Here is an 18,877-nt window from a genome sequence, read left to right as displayed (position 1 = left end):
TCAAGCATTATTTCTTCAGGGATTGTGTCTGGGCTCCCTATATACTCCTACGGGTTAGATTCCCTTTGTCATATTCCTATAGCACTCAGTTCTTTTTCTTCACAGCTGTTCACATAATTATAATTGATGAATGTATTGCATAATCCCCCACTAGACAGTCAGCTCCTTTATTAAGAAGGGATCTCTGTGGGGACAAGGATCATGTCTGTTACGTCATACAGTTCATACCATGTTCCCAGACTCTATCTAGCACATAGTGCGTACCGTACAACTAGTTGCCCCGTTGATTGAAGGAATAAATTTAGGAGGGCAAACGAGAATTACTATCTTGTATCAGAAGTTGATATGTACTTTTAAAATGAATACATTTACTCCATTTAATGCTTGGTGTTTTCTGTTTCAATATCATCTTAGTTTTAAGTGACTTGATTATGAAAATTAAGCTCTTGGCATCAGAAATTCCTTTCAGAAGATTAGAAAGCTTCCCTTCTTTCCCTCTCTGACTCTAAACCAGATTTTAAAACCTGTCATTGACTTCTAATCTATCCAGAAAGTCTTATTTCAGTAATACTTCAGCTGTCATTTTGAAGGATTTGCCAACTGCTATAAACTGCTAACCTTCCCCCCCCGCCCCCCCACCGTTTCCGTGTGTGTGTGTGTGTGTGTGTGTGTGTGTGTGAGAGAGAGAGAGAGAGAGAGAGAGAGAGAGAGAAATTAATAGGATCATTCTTACTGAGAGTTGCTTCCTTAGGTCTGGTAATTTTAGTAAATGCTGCGTGTAATCTCCTCTAGGAAATTCATTTGATAATTGCCATTTTAATAATATGTTTCCCAACATATCCCACATTTTCTGACCCCAGGATTCCTCTCCTTTATTTTGGCTCAAAACTGATAGAACCCGAGGCTGTTCTTTACTATTTTTCTGTATTTCATCCTAACAGCTTTTATTCATCAAGGGTTTCCTTCACCCTGCCAAAGTAAAGAGGGAGGGAACTAACACTGGTTAAATGTCAGATTTACATCTACTGTATCTTTTAATCTTTTTTAATCACTATAACCTTGAAAGATAGACTTGCTTCCACATTTTAGCATATGAGGAAATGCAGTCTGGTGAAGGTAATTATTTTTTGTTTGAGGTCACGTAATGAGTGATTGTTTCTTTCTTGGACCTTCTTTGCTCTGTCCCTCTCTCCTCTCCCTTCCTGTCTGTGCAAAGCCTTGTGCTCTTTCTTAGATTCTGCACCTCTAGCTATCATCACCTTAGTTGAAGAGTGTTAGGTGGCAGCTTGGAACTCTAAAGAGCTCCAGAGACTCTGAGGCAACAGGGTTTCCAGGTTGTAGGTGGGCAGCTGCAGGTTATCAGTATTGGGGAGACTGAGCAGGAGAGGGGAAGCCTTGCCTGCCCTTGCCCAGATTGCCTTTGCAAGCCCTCATGCTTCCTTCCCTCCCTCATTCTGCACTTGACTCATTCTCCTCAATTCCAGTCTTTGCTGTTCTGTGGGAGTTCTAGATTGGCTTTTTATCAATAGGATATAGTTAACATTTATTTAGTATCTACTTTGGATGTAGCAGGTGCTGTATACCTTGGAACGGGTGGCTTGCTTAATGTCCTATTTTGTGAACCTGGGATCTTAACCTGCCTCTGTCTAGGCTTTTTTTTTAGCCTTACATTTACTTTTTTTTTCCTAAGGAAAACCGAAGCAATTAAAATCTATGAAATCATGTTCGATGCGCTAGTTGTATATTTTTACAATATGTATTTAAATTAAATGTGTTGCTATTAGAACATTAAAACACCTTTACATGTCGCCAGAAATCACCTTGAAGACTAAACCTTGGCAACACTGCTATAAAATACCCTTTTAACTTTATTCATTCGTCTCTCCATGAATAGTTCAGTATGTATCTGTTTTAAAGATACAGACTTAAAAACAAAAGACTGATAAAAACATGCACATACAGAGCACACAATTCCATTATTACACCTAAAATTAATAATCTTTAATATCAAATAGTCTTTATATTTCCTTGTCTCAAATAATTTTTAAATTGTCTTTATTTTTTAGAAGTGTTAGATTTGCAGAACAATTGAGCAGGTAGCGTCTTACATTAGTGTGGTTGTGAGCTGATCCTGATGCATTATTATTAACGATAGTCCATAGTGTATTCAGCTGTCCTTAGTTTTTAATTCATATCCTCCTTCTGCTCCCAGATTTCACTCAGGATCATACCTCACATTCAGTTGTCATGTGTTCTTAGGCTCCTCTTGGCTATGTCAGTTTCTCAGACTTCGATTTTGGTGATCTTGACAGTTTTTCCGGGACTGGTCAGGTATATCGTATTGTCCTGTATTGAAATTTGTCTTATTTTTCTCATGTATTTTTTTAGTAGTTTGTTTTTTCAGTTCTGGAGACAGACTTGGTTCACTCATTGTTTATAGTTAATAGTCTCTCAAATCTCTTTTAATCTATAAAAATTGCCTCTCCCATCTTTTTTCTTGCCACATATTTATTGAAGAAACTAGACTGGTCATTTGTTCTGTATAAGTTCCCCGGGTTTGGATTTTGCTAATTATGTTCTTAATAGGTCTACATAATTTTGTTCTTAAATTTCTTGTAAATTGGTAATCACATCCAGAGATTTGTAGGATTTTAGTATGCTTCTCTATCAATTAAAGTAAAACAACAATCAAAACTCATCCTCTGTTGTTCAGTGGCTCGATTTTTACAAGGGAAGAAATAGGTGAAAGTGTTAGTCACTGAGTCATGTCAGACTCTTTGTGACCCCGTGGATTGTAGCCTGCCAGGCTCCTCAGTATATGGAATTCTCTAGGCAAGAATGCTGGAGTGGGTAGCCATTCCCTTCTCCAGGAGATCTTCCCAACCCAGGGATCGAACCCAGTTCTCCTGCATTGCCACAAGGGAACCCATTTATGTAATTGGTGCTTGTATTTGATACTGCCAACCTCACTGCTTATTTGGAAGGAAGTGCCTGTAAAGAGGAGGGTTGAGTTTCTCAGTACTGGATTTCAGAGCTCCTTGGAAAATCAGGACACATTTTTTTCTCTTGTGCTTTCTTTCTGCATTCTTCTTAGTGTTCAGTTTATCCTGTAACTTTTTTTTTTCTTTCTCTAGTATCTGTATTATAGCAGGAATGAGATATTCTTGGAACATTTCGTTTTGAATATTTTTAGTAGAATAAGACGGAGAAGGCAATGGCACCCCACTCCAGTACTTTTGCCTAGAAAATCCCATGGACGGAGGAGCCTGGTAGGGTGCAGTTCATGGGGTCGATAGAGTCGGACATGACTGAGCGACTTCACTTTCACTTTTCACTTTCATGCATTGGAGAAGGAAATGGCAACCCACTCCAGTGTTCTTGCCTGGAGAATCCCAGGGACGGCGGAGCCTGGTGGGCTGCCGTCTATAGGGTCGCACAGAGTTGGACATGACTGAAGCGACGCAGCAGCAGCAGTATAATAAGATGACTTCCTAGGAAAATAAATATAAATTGTAAGAATGTTTCATTGGCAGGGTATTCCTTATCTCTTAAGATCTTGACCATGTCAAATACCTTTTTGGCTTTTGCTGTTTAACTAAATATTTAAGGTTTGTTATGACTTTTTTTCTAGTTGAAAGTGGTAGAAAATTCAAGGCTGAGTTAAGCCAAAGCGAAGAATTTAAAATTTGAAAAATCCAGAGGTGGATGTGGATTCAGGTTTCTTCCCTAGAGAGAATATGGTCCCTCCTAGAACCAGCTCAGTACTCTGCTTTGTGGTAGGCTGAGGGCAGCTCTCGCTTTCTTCTCAAGTTCAGACTCAGAGGGGAAAGAGAGTTCTTGTGGCTTCCATAGAAGTCCCAGATTCAACTTAAAATATGTGCTTATTCCTTAATCAGTTACTGTGATTAGGTGATGTGGCCAAAAAACAAGTGTAAAATTACAACATTATTCTTCTCTAGCCTCTGAATCATATTTTTGCCCTGTGTGTAAACTTTCAGGACTTTACATATTAATTATTTGATAATTTAACAAATATTTATTGAATTCCTACTCTGTATAGGTGCTGTGAGGACCTGAAAGCATTACATTGTAAATTGGTAAATCATCTTACCAACTGGTCGTATTACTTTAATTGTTTTAGAAATATAACACCTAGTTTATTTGGAAATAAAGTACAATTTCAACAGGAAAATATATTACTTTAAGCGTTTCCCTGTGGTTTTATAGACCAATTTTTGGTTTTTGGATTTGATTATTTTCAAAGTATAAGTGATATCACCTTTCAACCTTTTTTGCTCATATCCCGATCTTAGTGGCTCTTTCATTGTTTTCTTTAGACTTAATTCATCGATTAAAAGAAATGTGGATCATGGGTTATTTGTTTGTTTTAAATGCAGCAAGAAATGCTCGTATGAGATTTGTCTTCTGATCCTCCTCTCAATTCTATATTTTCTCAGTTAATGAAAAATTTATTATTATGGTGACATCTGTGTTCTGTTCGTTATAGAACATCTTGACCAACTGCATATAGCTGCGTCATGCGTGAAGTTAAAGCAGTGGCGCTGAACATGGTTTTTGACAAAGAAGTCCAGTATTTCTTAAATTGATATTGGGCCTTTAAATCATTACTTCCTTTGTGTAGGAACTTCCAGAGTCTTGTAGTCCACCTGTGTTCATCTCTACTTCTGCACAAAGAGTCTGTAAGGTGTACGTTAACCTTACCGCATCATGTGTTTTACAGCAATTACCTGCTTTTGAGACCGGGTGCTTTCAAGGGGCCGAGTACCAAAAGTATCTCATGAGACATTTAGAGGACCTGGGCTAGAATAACAGTTTAAGAAGATGAATAAAATGATCTCTATAAGGTCCCTTTCACCTCCAGAATTTAATGATATCTCTGACTTCAAGTGGTAAGAACTCCCCTTACCCAGTTGCCTGCAGGAAACAGACAACATGAAGGGAATCAAAGACGTCCCTGCTCTACAGCAAGCAGCAGGAATCCTTACTAAGGCAGTCCTAGCCCCTGGCTGAAAGACACATTCATTTGTTCTTAGAGCCCAGTGGATTGTGAGGCACAGAACTTCATTCTTACTTGAAACCAAGGTCAGCTTAGGATATGAGAACACTGGGGACTATAGGAGAAAGTGGAGCAAGTGCAAAGTTTACTGTACATTTAAAGGTTGATAAACCTCTTTATGTGTATCAGCTTGGACAGCTTCTTTCATGCTGTTCATTTTGTTCTGAAGCAAAATGTTAGTTACAGTTGTTTTCTAAATCAGTCCGTGTGTGTATAAAACTTTAAACATGAGACTCTACCAACTTGGAATATGTATTTCTTTGGGATAGAGGATGGTTAGGTCTCTAAAAATAAGTATGTATTTGAGAAATGAGCAGTGTTTAGAAAGTATTGGAGGGGTTGTCTATGGTGTAATGTTTGATTCCAAAAGGTTTCTTAGCAGGACCAACTTTCAATAGGTGTGATGAGATGGGAAGCGGTTTAGATAGTGGAAGCTTTGCAAGTCTTTGAAAGTGACTTTTAAAATACTGTTATAATAGGTGGAGTTTAAGTTTTAATACTCTTGAAAGCAGTGAAACTATATTTCTTTAAAATATTTGATACTTTAGAAATTTAGCCCTCTTTCTCCCTTTAGTGAACTAGGAAATGAAACAGCTTTATTTCCAGAAATACTTTTGATACCAGAATATTTGGTTTTAAGAATTCTTGTGTTGTCTCTTGAAGCATTTAGTATATTGACATGTTCAGTAAACTTTTTGAATGAATAATCAGTTTAAAGTGAAAAAGTTAAAATAGAATTAACATATGATCTGACTATAATGAAGTCAGACCCTTTGAGAGTAGGTGCAAAAACATTCCTTAAGTCATGTTTCTGAAAGTGATACTTCTTCCTAGAAAGAATGAGATTGTTCATTATATCAGGGGGAATAATTTTCCACTTTCTTTGTGGTTTGTTTGGTTTTTGGCTGTGCCATGTGGCTTTTGGGATCTAGTTCCTAGACCAGAGATTGAACCTGTGCCCCCTGCAGTGGAATCGTGGAGTCCTAACCACTGGACTGCCAGGGAATTCCCTCTAATGTTCTTTTTAAAACACAGTAAACTTTGCACTCTCTCTTACATGAAAGTAGGGTAAGGATTTTGGCTCAGTACTAATATTATAGGGCAGTCAGATCTTGCTGTCTGGGTACTTCCATAAATTCTCTGATTACAGCTTTTTGGCTTCTGAGAGTTGATGGAAGAACAAGGAGGGGGAACACGAGCACCTGGGTCTGGAATGGTGGGGAAGGGGAGGCTGGTGCCCTGGTGCGTGTGGTAAGACCAGGTGCCTCTTGGTTCTCAGATGGTGACTACGAAACAAGGTGAGCTTTTAGTTATCTCACCTGGAAGTCCTCTCTGGTGTCATGAAGTTTGGATTATCAGATATTTAGAAGTTGTAGCAGGGAAGGCAATGGCACCCCACTCCAGTACTCTCGCCTGGAGAATCCCATGGATGGAGGAGCCTGGTAGGCTGCAGTCCATGGGGTCGAGAAGAGTCGGACAGGACTGAGCGACTTCCCTTTCACTTTTCACTTTCCTGCGCTGGAGAAGGAAATGGCAACCCACTCCAGTGTTCTTGCCTGGAGAATCCCAGGGACAGGAGCCTGGTGGGCTGCTGCTGTCTATGGGGTTGCACAGAGTCGGACACGACGGAAGCAACTTAGCAGCAGCAGAAGTTGTAGCCTTGTAAAACAGAGCACTGTTACTGAAGAGTTTTCTCTGGCTAGGTAGCCTCAGAGATTAGGGTTGTGTCTTTGTTACCTCAGAGTGTAACCAAACTCTGATAGCTAGCTTAACCCCACCTGTTCTTCACCTTCATTGGAGAAAGGGCTTGACCCAAGGGAAAAGTTGCTAGGACCAGAACCCTAAGTTAACAGTGTGGAAATGCTAGTTATTCTGGAGGAGAAAGGTATGAGAAGAGAAAGGTGGAGGAGAAAGGTGTGAGAAGCTTAAGTACTGCATTGTCAGTTGTATATTGACTGCATCTGAAAAACTATGGCAGACAAAAAGAGTAAAATAAGAATCTCCTGTATTTAATCCTATGTTTTATATGTGTTGCTGCTGCTGCTGCTAAGTCGCTTCAGTTGTGTCCGACTCTGTGCGACCCCATAGACGGCAGCCCACTAGGCTCGTCTGTCCCTGGGATTCTCCAGGCAAGAACACTGGAGTGGGGTGCCATTTCCTTCTCCAATGCATGAAAGTGAAAAGTGAAAGGGAAGTCGCTCAGTCGTGTCCGACTCTTCGTGACCCTATGGACTACAGCCTACCAGGCTCCTCCGTGCATGAAATTTTCCAGGCAAAAGTACTGGAGTGGGGTGCCATTGCCTTCTCCATATGTGTTATATGTTATCAAATAAAATAAGATCATAATGTAATGAAAGTCCTGATTTTGTAGTCTTTATTCACTTAAGATTTCTTAAACTTTTTCAATGTTTTATAACTTTCTTTTCATATATAACTTACTTCTAGGTCAATAAACATACGCTTATAAAAATGATTTTTATTTGGTGGATACATCATGTTCTGTCTTCTGGATGATGTGTAATTTATATAACCAGTCTATTGTCTGTTTTTAGGCATTCTTTCCTTTGCTCTTATGACAGAGATGTGGTGAACATTTTCTTAGCTGTATTTTTGGGCATATCTTTAGTTTTTCCTGTAGTGTAACTCCCCACATATGAAATTGCTGAATCAATGACATGCATGTTTTCCAAGTCTTAAATGTGTATTGATAAGTTGCCACCGGGGAGTTATACAAATTACACTCCTGTAAGCAGTACAAATGAGTAACAAGTAGATAATATTTGAACATAAATCAGAGGAAATTGCTTCTTTAGGGAGTTTAATGTCCAGCAAAGGAAGTGGGGATTTTGGAGTCAGATAGTATTGCACGTCTGCTACTTTTGACCTCTGGCATGTGGTTTGATGTCTCTGCTCCTTAGTTTCTTCCTCTTTAAAACCAAAATACCAGTCTGGCCAGAGGTGGTGTGACAGTTAATGAGATCAAGGTAACTATACCTGTCTGGCACATAGTAGGTACTCTGAAAATACAAATTTGCATCTCCTTCCCAAATTATTCTTTTTTTGTAAATTTCATTTCCATTTAACATTTTTAAATTGGAAATGTTAGATTTATCGTTTAGTCGTCTGCCCTAGTCCTGAAAAATGTTCTTAATTGGACCAAAGATGCTAACTGACAAGGCTCAGATGTACTTAATTTAACTGTCATTTGGTTCTCACCTGTCTCAGGTTTTGTGGATCTTGGATAAACCCCATTGGGATTGGGTTCAAACTCATGTGACCTGGAACTTGCTAGGGGAAATCTGTTCTTTCTTGGCAACTGAACCTCAGACTGGTCCTGGTACAACTGAGGACCCATGTGGCTATGCCGGAAATAGATTATTTTGTTACGTCCTGTTCTTGTCTTGCTGCTTAGAATAGCGATTCTGCTTCCCCCTCATACATCTAATCCTTCCTCTCTCCAGCTTCTGTAAGAGCTCTGAAAAACCCTGGTGACAGTTTTGAATTATGGGTGGTAGTTGTGAAGTGGACAACAGTGATTTTTTTTTTCCTTCGAAATTACTCGGAAATAAGCTGTTATCATTTTGCTGCTTACTGCTGTTTCTGAAAGTCACTAGGTAAAATGTTTTTTGGCACTCAGCATTTTAACACATTTTAAACCACACGTATTTGAGACAGACTGAACTAAATCTTGGGAAGAGAATTTGTTTTTATTTAAATTGTCAAGTTACTACTTGTAACTTACAATTTACATTATTCATTATATAATTAAACAAAAAGCATTACTTAAAATTATACAATGTAGTTTTAAAATATTATAAGTACTAGGTGTTCATTGGAGAAAAAGTTAGGCAATAGGCATGAATAGAAGCTATAAAAGAAAATTTACCCTTCATCTCCCTACCAAAGAAAACTGTGAAGATCCATTTTAGTTTTGGGTTCTGATATCTTAACTTTAGGGGCTTCCCTGGTGACTCAGATAAAGAATCCACATGCTAATGCAGGAAATGAGGGTTCGATCACTGGGTTAGGAAGATTCCCTGAAGGAGGAAATGGCAACCCACTCTAGTATTGTTGCCTGGGAAATCCCATGGACAGAGGAACCTGGCAGGCTACAGTCCACGGGGTTGCAAAGAGTCAGACACGACTCAGCGACTAAACAGCATCTTACTTTAGATAGTTGAGTGTGTGTGTGCGTGCGTGCATGCATGCGTGCGTGCGTGCGCATCCACAATGTCACTCAGTTGTGGCCGACTCTTTGTGACCACATGGACTGATGAGGATTGTCTGGACGTTAAAAGTGTTTGTTTTAATAGTAGAATTTAAGGAAAGTTTGAGCTCTGGCTTTGAATTCTGATTCCAGGATAAGTTGGTTGGGTTTGAATCTCTAAAACATGGCAGAAAGTAAATTTCAGTTTTCCACATTCTTATCCCTTTTTCTTTTCTCATTTCATTGCCCCCTTCTCCCCATGCCCTTTTCTTCCTTTAACGTATATCCCAGCGTGAAAAATACCGTATGTTGTATTATCTATAAATATGTGGTTCTACAGTACAGTTGCTAAGAGTTAAAGCATTAACATTCTTGGTTATATGTCACATGGTTACTGTCAAATTCTGTTATAATAAAATACCACTATAAGGAGAAGAAAGCCTTTCACATATTGAGGCTTGGACCTCAATATTATGAATACTAGGTGTTCGTCAGAGAAAAACTAGAACTAGGTGGTCATTAGAAGATATGGATAAATAGAAATTATAAAAGAAAAATTATAAGTGTTCAGTTCTTTAAAATGCTTTGGAAGATACCTTTGAACTATGAATTAACATTTATCCTCTGACCTGATTATTATGATTCTTGGTTTTAAAAACAGTATAATTACTTGGTGAGAGTTTGCTATTTCTTATAGATTGCCATCAAACATTATAATACAGAGCAGAAGTCTGTGTTGTAGGCTCTTAAAAGCTCTGTGGCCTTATTTTCATTACAACTACTATAGCTTCTTGGAAAGCAACAGTCTGAGAATTCAGACGATAGGATAGTTCCTAACTTGGATGAATTTTAATTCTTGCTTCATTTGTTTGGCGTTGAGGACCGCCTCCGTCAGAAACTGAATGTGCGCTCTGTAGCTTTCACACCCAGGTTTAGGGAGCCGGAGTTACATAATCTGTCTGAGCCCACTTTCTGTATCATTCTTCAGGACAAATTCCCACTCCTGGATAGACATTTCAGTGGAGAGTGTGTTATCACCACGTGATTACCGTGAAATAGGTCTTTGCTCCCACTCCTTTATTCTACTGTTTCATTACCTGTTTTATATTTTCATTACTCTGTTTTATATTCAGTTGGTAGGGTATGGTGGGAGTTCTACTGGAAAAAAATTGACTTGAGGCAAGTATTTCTGAAGGTAAGTATTTGCCCTTGAGTCTACTCTTTGTAGCTTAGCTGAAAGAAATTTGCATTAGTTGTAAAATAAAAATAAGAGACTGCCCTTAGGCTCTCTAATAGACCTATCTTTCTTCTCTTCAACACTCTTCACTCCAGCTGCTAACGGTCACTTCTCTGATTAAAAGTTTATTAGTTGTCTTATCATTGTCTCTAGCAATGGTTTCAATATTAAAAGTTTTTGATGTCTCATTTGAAGGAATTACATGATTTTAAGCTCTGTTATTTCATAATATTTATAAAAACATATGGCTTTTATGCTATTTACTTCATATCTTTATCATTCAGTTCAGTTCAGTCCCTCAGTCATCTCTAACTCTTTGCGACCCCATGGACTGCAGCATGCTAGGCTTCCCTGTCCATCACCAACTCCCAGAGCTTACTCAAACTCATGTCCATCAAGTCGTCAGTGATGCCATCCAACCATCTCATCCTCTGTCATCCCCTTCTCCACCTGCCTTCAGTCTTTCCTAGCATCAGGGTCTTTTCCAGTGAGTCAGTTCTTCGCATCAAGTGGCCATAGTGTTGGAGTTACACCTTCAGCATCAGTCCTTCCAATGAATATTCAAGGCTCATTTCCTTTAGGATTGACTGGTTGGATCTCCTTGCCGTCCAAGAGACTCGAGAGTCTTCTCCAACACCACACTTCAAAAGCATCAATTCTATGGTGCTCATCTTTCTTTATAGCCCAACTCTCACATCCATACATGACTACTGGAAAAACCACAGCTTTAACTATACAGATCTTTGTTGGCAGAGTAATGTCTCTGCTTTTTAATAGTTGGTCATAGCTTTTCTTCTAAGGAGTAAGCATCTTTTAATATCATGGCTGCAGTCACCATCTGCAGTGATTTTGGAGCCCAAAAAAATAAAGTCTGTCACTGTTTCCATCGTTTCCCCATCTATTTACCATGAAGTGATGGGACGGAATGTCATGATCTTAGTTTTCTGAATGTTGAGTTTTAAGCCAACTTTTTCACTCTCCTCTTTCACTTTCATCAAGAGGCTCTTTAGTTCTTCTTCTCTTTCTGCCATAAGGGTGATGTCATCTGCATATCTGAGGTTATTGATATTTCTCCTGGCAATCTTGATTCCAGCTTGTGCTTCATCCAGCCCGGCATTTCGCATGATGTACTCTGCATAGAAGTTAAATAAGCAGGGTGACAATATACAGCCTTGATGTACTCCTTTTCCTATTTGGAACCAGTCTGTTATCACATGTCCAGTTCTAAGTGTTGCTTCCTGACCTGCATACAGATTTCGCAGGAGGCAGTCAGGTGATCTGGTATTCCCATCTCTTGAAGAATTTTCCACAGTTTATTGTGATCCATACAGTCAAAGACTTTGGTGAAGTCAGTAAAGTAGATATTTTTCTGGAAGTCTCTTGCTTTATTGATAATCCAGCGGATGTTGGCAATTTGATCTCTGGTTCCTCTGCCTTTTCTAAATCCAGCTTGAACATCTGCAAGTTCACGGTTCATGTACCATTGAAGCCTGGCTTGGAGAACTTTGAACATTACTTTGCTAGCGTGTGAGATGAGTGCAATTGTGCGGTAGTTTGAGCATTCTTTGGCATTGCCTTTCTCTGGGATTGGAATGAAAACTGCCCTTTTCCAGTCCTGTGGCCACTGCTGAGTTTTCCAAATTTGCTGGCATATTGAGTGTAGCGCTTTCACAGCATCATCTTTCAGGATTTGAAATAGCTCAACTGGAATTCCATCACCTCCACTAGCTTTGTTTGTAGTGATGCTTCCTAAGGCCCAGTTGATTCCAGGATCGTATTCCAGGATGTCTGGCTCTAGGTGAGTGATCACACCATTGTGATTATCTTAGTCATGAAGATCTTTTTGTATAGTTTTTCTATGTATTCTTGCCACCGCTTCTTAATATTTTCTGCTTCTGTTAGGTCCATACCATTTCTGTCCTTTATTGGGCCCATCTTTGCATGAAATGTTCCCTTGGTATCTCTAATTTTCTTGAAGAGATCTCTAGTCTTTCCCATTCTATTATTTCCCTCTATTTCTTTGCATTGATCACTGAGAAAGGAAGGCTTTCTTATCTTTCCTTGCTATTCTTTGGATCTCTGCATTCAAATGGATATATCTTTATCTCTGGGTTTCCTATATTTATCATTGGGTTACTCTTGAGCAGACTTCTTTGCTCTCTTGTCTTGCATGTGGAAAATGTTCCCCACATGGTCTAGAAAACAGCATCTTTCTTTGATGCTTGCTTGAATTAGCTTGGTATTGATTTGATATTTGATATTATACTTTATCTCCTACCTTTTAGCCTAAGAACCTCACCCAACCCTTGCCAGTGTGTTGCATGACCTGCTTCTATTCCCGTGACACGTATTGTTGAAGCAGTATATACTGAGTTGCAGGAAATTAAAATCTTTGCATGCTCAGTCATGTCCACCTCTTTGTGACTCTATGGACTGTAACCCTCTGGGCTCCTCTGTCCATGGGATTTTCCAGGTAAGAATACTGGAGTGGGTGGGTTACCATTCTCTTCTCTAGGGGATCTTCCCCACCTGGAGACAGAACTCTTGTATCCTTCATCTCCTTCACTGGCAGGCAAATTCTTTACCACTGAGTCACTGTTAATTTAATAAAAAAAAAATTGGACCATTTTTTTTGGTCCTGGGAAGGATTGGCTGTTAACTGGTGAGCTGTCACACACAGTGTAAGAGCTGTTGTCCTACAGGATGAAGTCTCAAGTTCGATAGAAAGGTATGGGGAGACCTCTGTGATTTGGCCCCTCTCTATCTCTCTAAGCTTTCTTTAGCTCACACTTAGAAGCTTCCATTTGAGCTATTTCAAATCCTGAAAGATGATGCTGTGAAAGTGCTGCACTCAGTATGCCAGCAAATTGGGAAAACTCAGCAGTGGCCACAGGACTGGAAAGGGGCAGTTTTCATTCCAATCCCAAAGAAAGGCAATGCCAAAGAATGCTCAAACTACCACACAATTGCACTCATCTCACACGCTAGTAAAGTAATGCTCAAAATTCTCCAAGCCAGCCTTCAGCAATACGTGAACCGTAAACTTCCAGATGTTCAAGCTGGTTTTAGAAAAGGCAGAGGAACCAGAGATCAAATTGCCGACATCTGCTGGATCATCGAAAAAGCAAGAGAGTACCAGAAAAACATCTACTTCTGCTTTATTGACTATGCCAAAGCCTTTAACTGTGTGGATCACAATAAACTGTGGAAAATTCTGAAAGAGATGGGAATACCAGACCACCTGACCTGCCTCTTGAGAAATCTGTATGCAGGTCAGGAAGCAACAGTTAGAACTGGACATGGAACAACAGACTGGTTCCAAATAGGAAAAGGAGTACGTCAAGGCTGTATATTGTCACCCTGCTTATTTAACTTCTATGCAGAGTACATCATGAGAAACAGTGGGCTGAAAGAATCACAAGCTGGAATCAAGATTGCTGGGAGAAATATGAAGAACCTCATATGCAGATGACATCACCCTTATGGCAGAAAGTCAAGAGGAACTAAATAGCCTCTTGGTGAAAGTGAAAGAGGAGAGTGAAAAAGTTGGCTTAAAGCTCAACATTCAGAAGACAAAGATCATGGCATCTGGTCCCATCACTTCATGGGAAATAGATGGGGAAACAGTGGAGACAGTGTCAGACTTTATTTTTTTGGGCTCCAAAATCACTGTGGATGGTGACTGCAGCCATGAAATTAAAAGATGCTTACTCCTTGGAAGGAAAGTTATGACCAACCTAGATAGCATATTGAAAAGCAGAGACATTACTTTGCCAACAAAGGTCTGTCTCGTCAAGGCTATGGTTTTTCCAGTGGTCATGTATGGATGTGAGAATTGGACTGTGAAGAAAGCTGAGTGCCGAAGAATTGATGCTTTTGAACTGTGGTGTTGAAGAAGACTCCTGAGAGTCCCTTGGACTGCAAGGAGACCCAACCAGTCCATTGTAAAGGAGTTCAGTCCTGGGTGTTCTTTGCAATGAATGATGCTAAAGCTGAAACTCCAGTACTTTGGCCACCTCAGGCAAAGAGTTGACTCATTGGAGAAGACTCTGATGCTGGGAGGGATTGGGGGCAGGAGGAGAAGGGAACAGCAGAACATGAGATGGCTGGATGGCATCACCGACTCGATGGACATGAGTTTGAGTGAACTGTGGGAGTTGGTGATGGACAGGGAGGCCTGGCGTGCTGGGATTCATGGGGTCGCAAAGAGTCGAACACGACTGAGCGACTGAACTGAACTAGAAACTTTAGGCGTGCTAGATTAATTCCAGTTCCTTGCATAGGACTGTCATTTCTTATTCGGCTTTGCTTATGTTATTCATTCTGCCTGGAATATCTCTTTCTCTCTTTTTTTCCCTTGGCAGCTTCCTACTCATCCATTATGGTTAGTTCAGGCATCTTCCTCCTTTGAGTGTGTTAAGACTGTGTGTATGTGTGCGTGTGTGTGTGTTGTATTTACATGGCATATTCTCAAAGTTCCCTTCTATGAGTTCCCAGAGGAGAGAGAAGGTCTTAGTTGTGTTTCTGTCTGCAGATATAAATTCAGATAAGTTTTTTGTTGAATGGAGTAGAATTTAAGCGCCTCAACTCAGTTATCTCAAGTGTGATGATAGGAGGCAGAAGAGGTGGGTAATGGTTCTGTGGAAAGTAGTTTAAAGAAAAAAATTGGAGAGATTTATGGAAAACCTAAATCAGATTTATGGAAAATCTAAATCAGAGTGACATCAGAGAGACAATTAACATAAAATACCCCTTTGAGTAGCTTGTGAAAGAATTGCCTCTTTGAGAAGGAATCAGGGCAAGATATTCAAAAACTATTCCATCTAGACACAGACCAAAGTTAGCTTTTGTGAGTTCCTCTAAAAGCCGGCCAATCAGAGGCGAGGTGCCTGCAGCCACTTTCCCTTTTGATTTGTGGTTCCTATGGCAATAGGAAGAGAGCCTAGGACATTTCTCTCCTACCTCTGTTAATAACTTTGCTTTTGAAAAATGCCAAAAGCTATTATTCTTTTTGTCCTTTCAGAATTACAGTGTCTCTCAGCATGGTGGCCCTGATTTTGGTTTTTGATTATACAGTGTGTGTGACAAAATTAATAAACACTGTCAGTTTCCTTGATTAATGTTCTTTTCTTTGGCTATACAACATATAAATATAAGTCAATCTAATTGGTTATTTGCTCTTACTGTTAGAACCCCGTTTGAATTAGTTCCTGTTCTTTGTGGACAACCCTAAATTAGAGTATTGGTTGCTAAATGTGAACATTAAAACGAACATTTCTTAGGGATTTTGTACCCCTTAAGCATCTTCATTGTGATCCCAGTGTGCTTCTCTTGAGCTCCAGGCTGAAGTCTCAGGAGGAAAGAGGCTTAGTTTGTATTGTTGTTAGCTTAATAAGTAGGTCAATAAGTGTTTCTTAAAATTGATAAATACCCATGGTACCAGGATAAGTACCATGGTACTCATATTTTAACAATGAGGTAGTGTTCCAAAAGTTTAAAGATATGACCACTGTTAGCGTTTTAAAAAAAGAAAGAGAGAGAGCGCGACAATGGTGTGCGTTGTGCCTCTGTGGAGCTCAAAGGAAGAGACCTTTGCACTATTCAGTAAAAGAACGATAGACAATAAGTTACTCCACAGTAGTCAACATGGGTCTTCACCCGGGTCCCTAGATTTAGAATCAGCAGCTTCAAGAATCAATTACTGCTTGTGGTCAAAGCTGCATTTTAATGCTCTTAGGTTGATAAATATGGAACTTTTATGTTTAGCCATGTTTTACAAATAGATCAATGTCCTCTTGGACTGTTAGCCCTAAGAGTAGCCTTATTTAGACTAGCAGGCATAGGCATCTTTATAAAAAGATGGATGTATTTCCTAGAGTGGCATTTTCTGTTGAGTAAAAACTATTTTTCAGCGCTGTGGTTGGTTATTTAGCTCCAAGGTAATTGACTGTGAAAGTAGAGCAGTTCTAATATGTGTTATAAACACTGTCATCACTCTCTTTACCCCAGAATATCTTCCATCGGTGTTACAAAGATAAGTTCTTAGAAACTGGACTGTCTTTAAAAGTCTTTTTCTGAATATACAAGTTCAATGTCAAACTTTAAAAATACCTGTAATAAATATTTAATATTTTGAAATTAGGTTCTCAGGTTTATTTTATGTTGTTTTCCATATTTTTATAAGTATTAATTAGATCATTAGATGATTAGGAAACTGCTCACTACTTTTCTTCTTTGGGCTTTATTTAGTTTCTTTACTTCTGAAGTCGTGGGGGGGTGGTTTGAACTAATTGGTCCAGTTCTCATAATCTAAATCTCACAAACTCTAAATTCTTTGATTTAGTGAATGTGAAAATTGGTCTCTCTCTTTTTTTTTAAGTTTTGGATCTCAGGTTATTAGCAGAACCTAATCAGAATACATTACCTACCTTATGCCTTCATGGTGTTTACCCTTTGAGGTAAATACATACCGAACTCTGCAACAGGAACCTGTTTTTACTGAATCAATGAAAATTGATTTGCAGATGAGTTTTGGTGTTAATTTGGTATTAGTTGCTGAATACAGGTGTAATCCTTGAAGTCTGTTCTCAGGTATAAGTGATTCTGTGATTTGGATAACTACAGAGATTCCAAAAAGGGAACTTAAATTGAACTATGAGGATGTTGGACATTTAAATTAAATAATGTATGCAATCCACATATATATACACATGTAGTGTGCTTGGGCATTTTCTCTGCCCTAAATGTTTCGCTAGGTATCTCTGGATAGTTTGTTGTAGTGGAAAGAAAACATGTTTGCTGAGAGTCAGACGGGATTAACCTCTTGTCCTAGTTCTGCCATCAATTAGCCCTTGTTTCCTTGCACTTTCAATAAGTTGCTGTTTAAGCAGATCAAGCTCTGCTTTCCTGATCTTTGGTTTCCTCATCTGTAAAATGGAATCATACTTGTCTTACAAGGGTTATTGTGAGGGTTTACTATGTCAGCTGTCTGGCATATAACAAGAGCTTGATAAATGGCAGCTATTGTCATTATATTATCCAAACATTTGTTCAACATCTTTTATGGCCCTCTTTGAAAGTGTTGGGGTGATGACATATGTATGCCTTGAGTATCAGCGATATAATTCTACCATATTGGCTATGGGAAGCTTTGAAAAGGAAGCATACTATTGGAAATACATGGTATTTTCTTCATTACCAAAAACCTGCTTAGTTTTTTATTCCATTGAGTCCACTGGTTTTGTATTCTTTAAATGCCTTTTCCAAATAATCTCAATACTCCATTACATTATTGGTGGGATTTAACTAGAAAGTACAGATGGCGGATAGGAAGGAGCCCAGGCTTACCTGAGTTCAAGCATAGTGCCCTTTGTTTATATTGTAGTTGGGGTAACCATAGAATTTACCTCCCAAACCAGAACACTTTTGAGAGAGAAAGTTATGCTGAGACCAGTGTAAACTTGGACTGTCCCAGGAAAGTGGGTATATTTAACCATCCTAATTATAGCTAGAATAAACAAGTTTATGAGGTTGGGTCTGAGACTTCTGGAGTATTTTGGTTGAACCCAAACACCCAGCTTCAGTTCTGTTTTTTTTTTTTTTGATTTTTCATTTTGCTAGAGTAAATTAATTGACCTTAGGTTTGAAAAAGTACTTATTGAATACCACAAATAATTTAATGGTTTAAAAATACTAGCTATATTGTATTTGTTTATATTTTACTTTTTTACTTAATTCCCTTAAAACCAGCAAGCTCTTAAAGAATAATGGGAATGGGTAAATGAAATAAGCTTTTAATTCTTACTCGTGTTAAATGAATATTGTAAGCAAAGTCCAAAATGAAAGTCATGATTATTCTAAAGTTTTTTTTTTTTTTTTTGCCTTTGTGAAGGCAGAGATCTGGGTGACACTCAAAATCAGATGTGTTTTTATCAGCTCTTTTGTCTCCTTTATCTATCAATCTGTCGCTCATCTTTCTTGCTCTTTTTGCCTTGTGTCTCTAGGTGCCCTGTGATTTTATCTAGGGAAGTGCAGAAACTGCCCAGATGATCAAGTTTCAGGTGATCAAAGCTTTTATAATAGAGGCATCATAGTCTTGTGGAATGAATGTGGGTTTTAATAGCGGCAACCAAAGTTTGAAATTCTGACTTTCCCCTCTTTTGCTGTCTTTGTGCAAATGACTTACCTTTGAACCTCAGTTTCTTGACACTGTGGTGTGGTAATTAGAGAACACATTGAAAGTGCCGGCCCCATAGTAGGTAATGTAATGATGGCAATTGTAATTATACAACATAGACCAAAAACCATAGAGGCTTCCCTGGTGGCTCAGATGGTAAAGAATCTGCCTGCAGTGCTG

At 39.0% G+C, this 18,877-nt stretch overlaps 1 protein-coding gene across 6 annotated transcripts in view; it reads left to right on the top strand.

The window, feature by feature from the left end:
• The window catches only part of FBXW11 (F-box and WD repeat domain containing 11), a 131,415-nt gene that overhangs the window by 22,306 nt on the left and 90,232 nt on the right, over nt 1-18,877 (top strand). The gene's annotated exons all lie outside the window — the stretch shown is intronic.

The sequence above is a fragment of the Bos javanicus genome, chromosome 20, assembly GCF_032452875.1.
Source record: "Bos javanicus breed banteng chromosome 20, ARS-OSU_banteng_1.0, whole genome shotgun sequence".
Lineage (NCBI taxonomy): Eukaryota > Metazoa > Chordata > Mammalia > Artiodactyla > Bovidae > Bos > Bos javanicus.
This window is presented reverse-complemented; position numbering and strand designations above follow the sequence as displayed.